This window comes from Papaver somniferum, chromosome 7 (assembly GCF_003573695.1).
Source record: "Papaver somniferum cultivar HN1 chromosome 7, ASM357369v1, whole genome shotgun sequence".
In the NCBI taxonomy this organism is placed as follows: Eukaryota; Viridiplantae; Streptophyta; class Magnoliopsida; order Ranunculales; family Papaveraceae; genus Papaver; species Papaver somniferum.
Genome location: NC_039364.1, coordinates 8,411,293 through 8,417,049, shown reverse-complemented (window position 1 = coordinate 8,417,049; position 5,757 = coordinate 8,411,293).

The following is a 5,757-nucleotide window of genomic DNA, read 5'->3' as shown; positions in this document are numbered from 1 at the left end:
TCGCTGCAAAGATATTTCACTAATGAAGTCAAAACATAGTGCATTGTACATTTAAGTATAGACATTTAAGATGTCTCAGAAAGTTACAGATATCATAATATGACTTTCATGATCTCATGTCGGGTGGCCATACACCATGGTACAAACTGGGATTACTGCAGAGAAATCTACGATTCCGATCACAAGAATCAAGATCCTCTTTCATCTATATCGTCCAGCCCATTAAAATGAGCAATGAGCATTTCTCATGGAAATGGTTGAAACCCAGAAGAAATGTTCTGACAACAATCTGGTAGCCATTTCGTCCCTTAAAAAGTAAGCATTTTTTTTATATAGTTGCACAATTTTAAGGAACATACTAAAGATAATTACTGTTTAGTATTTTTTTCTCATCCACTCTTTTGCGTTAAAATTTCGAATCGACATGTTCCATAAACTATAATGCAGATAATTGAAAATGATTTATCATTAGAAATCTCCCTAAAAGACCTACATAACGAATATCAACATGATTATCAAATTCTGTATATTTATGAAGGAAACTTTAACGACACTAGCTACTAATAACGATTTATCTGGAAAGAATTATACAACTGAAAAGGATCATTTATCTTGGGATAAAAATAAAAGGGAAAAACTCACTTCTTGATGGATGGAGGGAATACCTATTAGTCGGTGATGTCGACGAGTTTCGGATATGTTGATTTATTGTTGTCCGATGAATTTACAATTTTATCCGAGAGGCAAGAACACTAAACATCAAAGATTCCTTTTTAAATAATACACAAACACATGAGAAGCTGAGTAGCACGGACGCGTTCAAAATTGCCACGTGTCTACGTTAAACTCTTGTCTGTCACTTAGAAGCGCACGTCTCCATGACAGACATATCATTGACATCACATGCACGCATATGTCACACACTAAAAATGCCTGAATTTTTTGTATGTATTCTTTTATTAGTATATATGTTTATTATTGCACAAATTTGTTATTTATTAATAATTTATTAGCTTTGTTTACATTCATAATAAATATATATTTTAGTGGGAAATATCACTAATTTCGTATCGTGTCCGTGTCCTAGGTTTTTTAAGAATTTGTTCATGTCCGCATCACCGTGTCCGCATCAATGCAACCCAGATGAGGAGAGATCGTTTTCTATAAAGTCCTTATATTTTTAGCCTTCCATAGTGAACATTCTTTCCTTTTTGTTACTGGGTGAAAGTAAAAAGTCATTTCTTCGTAGGTTATCGGCTAACGGGTATTGATGCGTTTTATCTGTCCCATGCAATATAACAAATCAAGTAGTTAAACAAGATAGCAAAAGTATCAGGAGTACATGACGCAAGTTGAGAGTATAAAAGCTAGTGTCTGTTTACTCAAATATTTCAATAAAAAGCAAGGCTTTAAATGGGGTTATGCTTTAAAAAAAAAAAGAAAAACTTTAAATGGGGTTATACAAAAAGATTAGCCAAAGTTCAGCTATATATGTGCGGGTGGCAGTTTATTACGATTTATCTAAGATATTGGAGGGAACTAACATATAGAGAATGAATAATAATTTCGATATGTTTCAAACCCAACTTCAATTTATATAGATAAAAATACGTATCGAGTCACCAAAGGTAATAAACCATGGATGAGTGTAGATAATAATTTGGCTGTGTTATATTTAAATTCCGGAGCTCTTAAGTTGGCAAAGGCATTATCTGTTGACTTACTTTTTGGACTTGCCGAAATTCATGTACTTGTATATTTAAAACAGGTCGACCTCCTTGTTTCTCTGCTTGTACACGGTACTAATGATGTTGAGGGGTGAATTTTGGTTCTACAAGTCCTAGTCGTAACACACCCAATTTCCAAGAGGAAAGAGATAAAGATCCCCCTCTATTGAACTATATACCTCTTTATATAGACTTTTCAAAAGACATTCCTTTTATGATATCATGCCACATGTTTTAAACCTCCTTAATTACTACTTATGACATCCCTTCTCAAATACAACCTCCTTCTTTCTTATTAATTCCTCCATTGACCATTGTCCTTTCCATCTCATGGATACTTCCTTAGTGGACATGGGCTTTAGTCCGCTAGTCCCTATGTTTCATGTTGGGTTTGCCTCCCTTTTGGGGGCACACTAGCCTGGTTAAGGGGTGATATTTTTCATGTATCAACATTAATCCCCTGACTATTGGGTTAATTGTCAAATAACCTGATAATCGTATTGCATTCCATTCTAGTGCTCCTTGTATTGTCTTCTCGGATCGAGTCCTCAGTCTGCAAGTTTGAGGGATAAAGAATAAATCATAAACTGGTATATTAGGTTTTGGAAGAAACTAGGAGGACTTAGTGTTAAAAATTTTCGGTATTGATATCTTTATAGTCATAGAGCCCTGATGGTATAATATTTAGGAAGATGTGATTTTTTTATTTTTTTTCTGATTTTGTATACTTGTTTCGTATTGGAAATTGTGAGGTCTTAAAGAAAATTCTTTAATAAGGCGAAGTCGTGTAGTAGTTAATTCATGTGCCTGAAAAAATGAACCGTTGCACTGATTTTCTTACATGATTATATACGATTCTTGATTATTATGATTCTTCTAAAAGAGCGATTCCAGATTGTTACGATTATTACGATTTTTCTACCTTTCAAAATGCTCGAGGTACCGAGCAATTAAAGAGAAAAAGAAATCATGAATTTTCTTTCTTGGTCATCTTGAATTAAGTTGAGGACATTGCTACTTGAGTTGTGGGCTGATAACATTGACTAGTCTATAGGCATGAAAGGATCGTTAGCATATAAGAATAACATTGCAGTTATCAATTAATCCTGCATACTAAGCAGTGGACACTAAGTTATTGAGTTTCTCTTTATGAACATTTTCCTCCCAGCTCTGTTTAAAGAATTTAAGTTATGTTCCGATACCATGTTAGAATACATGCATCCAACTCAAAATTAATTGACAATGAGTGGAGAGGCCCCTAAAAATTATACGCCGCAGGATCTCAAATTACCCAAACAATATGGGACTAATAACTTTAACACTTAGTCCTAAGGATTTGACCGTGGCTCAGTTTTGGCAGAGCTGAAGGCTGTGTAGTCGCAGGAAATCCTACAACTACATCCTAAAGATAAGCTATGAAGTAATCTAAGAAACCATGATGAAATACTTAAGATCTTTTATTAAAACTTAGAACAAATACAAAGATGACAATAGAAAACCCTAACTTGGAAAATAAATAACTTTCTCTCTCCTAAATATCTATCCTTAGCTCACCAAAAAGATCTCTCCCTCATATAATGGTGGTTGGTTCCTTTTATAGAGGAGTTTACATAGTGGAGGACGGCTAATAAAGCCCCTCTTTTTGAATCTGGAGCGCGTCAATGACGCTTGGTCATTTATATTGTCGCACGAATTCTTCATTGCCGCATAGACCTTCACACTTTTGGTGTGACTTGGTGACGTCATCTAGTTTTTCATCTTGGATGTGTCGTACGCGTTTGCGTTCTCTTGCTACTAAAGAAATTATCGCGTACCCACTGAGTGTGCGATATTTTGCACCCACATTTTTCCTCTTCTCGTATCGTTCTTTTAGTAGAAGGAGCGATGTGAGAAACTCTAGTTTGTTGTTTTGCCGCACCAGTTCATCTTTTCGTATTCCTTTCGGTTGATAATTTTTCCGGAATCTCGGCATGATAGCTTACACGTGTTAAGTCGGCCACTTGCTATCTGACACGTCCCTGGTAACCGCCTCTTCATATCCGTTCGTTCTCGATTAATGCACTGATGGGAAGAAATATCTCGGGAGTTGGGATAAAATCCTTTATTTATTGTAACACGCTTTCTATTCTTCCTTTTACCTTCTCTCTTCACATTTTCTCCTCCTCTGTAACTTTTATCTGCTGCTGATGTTCATCTTTTTCAGCCTAATCTTGGAGTGTTCTTCACCGTTTCTTACTTCGCATTCTCTTCCAATCATTCTTCCCCTCTTACTTTTCTTGTTTTCGAACTCTATTCTTCATTATCACCTTAATATTTTGTCCTCTCGGCTTCTTCTTCCTGACGGTGGCTCTTGTCCCAAGTTTGGTGGTGTTGGTATCTCTTCCATTAAAATTACCGCCTCCCATATCTTGTCTATTTTGGTATTCAGATGCGGCATTTTCATTTCTTCATATACTCTACTGTTTCCACATGGTCCTTGATTGTAATATCTTTTCTGTCCACCATACCCTTCTGTTTAGTTTTTGAACCTTGGGATCTTGTTATTACTTGCATGATTGTTATATTGTCTTTCTCTATATTCTCTCTCATACATTTCTTGATCTCTACTGCTCATTGCTACTTGCTTCTTCTTATCTTCTTCTATCGCCTTTTTTTGGCTTCCTTGGCAGGTGCTTGCAATTTTTTGTTCTTGGTAATAGGCTTGCATTCCCTTCCTTTGTGTTTGCAACTATAACCGGGTACGAGTCCATGTCTCTTTGCTTTTCTTCGAGAGCAATGTACTCTTCCTGGTACTCACGCAGCTCTGTCATTGTTATGGTATCTTTTATTCTAAATACCTGTGTATATAGCAAATCTGTTGGAAAAAGTGCGTTAATGAAAGCCAAGATGAAATTTTTCTCATATACTCTTCCTTCCATTTCGCTGCACATGATCCCCCAGCGCGTAGTTAAGTTGCGTAAACTTTCGTTGATCCTCCTTCTTAAGATGAATACCTTCTTTATTCCAGGCCGTAGCATGTTATTGCTGATGTACTGCCCTAAGAAGATGCTTTGTAAATGATGAAATGACCTAATGGTCCCTATTAGCAATCATTCAAACCATTGTAAGGATTCCCCTGTCAAGCTCGCCGGGAAAGATTTATAGAGTACCGTATCATTCTACTCCCATTGTAATAAAGATCTGTTGTATGCTCTTATATGTTGCAATGCACATGTACTTCCATCAAAGATTTTAGTAAATACAGGTAGAGTGCATTTAGCTGGTACTACTGCAAGTTGTATTTTCCTTGCGAACATTATTTTTCCTGCTTCCTCTATTGCCTCATCCAACTGTCTCCTTCCTCCATCATTCCGCGTTGTCATCATTGCTCTCACTTCTGCTAGATCTCTAAGAACTGTTTCGTTCATGGTTTGATCCGCGTCTTGCTGCATAGGTCTTTTCAACCTATCTTGCCTTAGTCTGTTTTCATGCCTACTTTGACGTATAGCTTCTTCAAGTTCGCGCTCCTCTGCGTCTTCTTTTCTTTTACTGCGTCGTTCTCTTTCATTCCTTGCATGCACCTGTGCGACATTATTCATTTCATCTTCTTCTGCACGGTTACATTGATCACGCAACATTTCTCTTCCATGGAGTATCATTCTCGCTTGCTCTGCGTCATCTTCCTATCTTTGATCATCATGGATGCGGTTATATTCTCCTTGACTATCTTGTCGATAACCCCTTTGGTTTCCTTGTATGCGGTTATTTTCACCCTCTTGTATGTACATGTCATCAATTTGGTTTTGTTCCCTCCGGTTATAGCCGCGCTCCTCCTGCATATTATCTCCTGCATGAAAATGCTCAACCAAGTTGTTATATAAAAGTTGTTACTGTATGTCATTTCTGCGGATCAGATCGACTTCGTCTAGACGTGCTCCTACTTGTTCTTGTTCTTGAGCTCGCACGTGTTGTGTTGGATGTTGTCCGTGACCTCCGCTCATGTGATCTATAGTTTTCCTCTTTTAGCTCATCAATCTGTCACGTCAAGTTC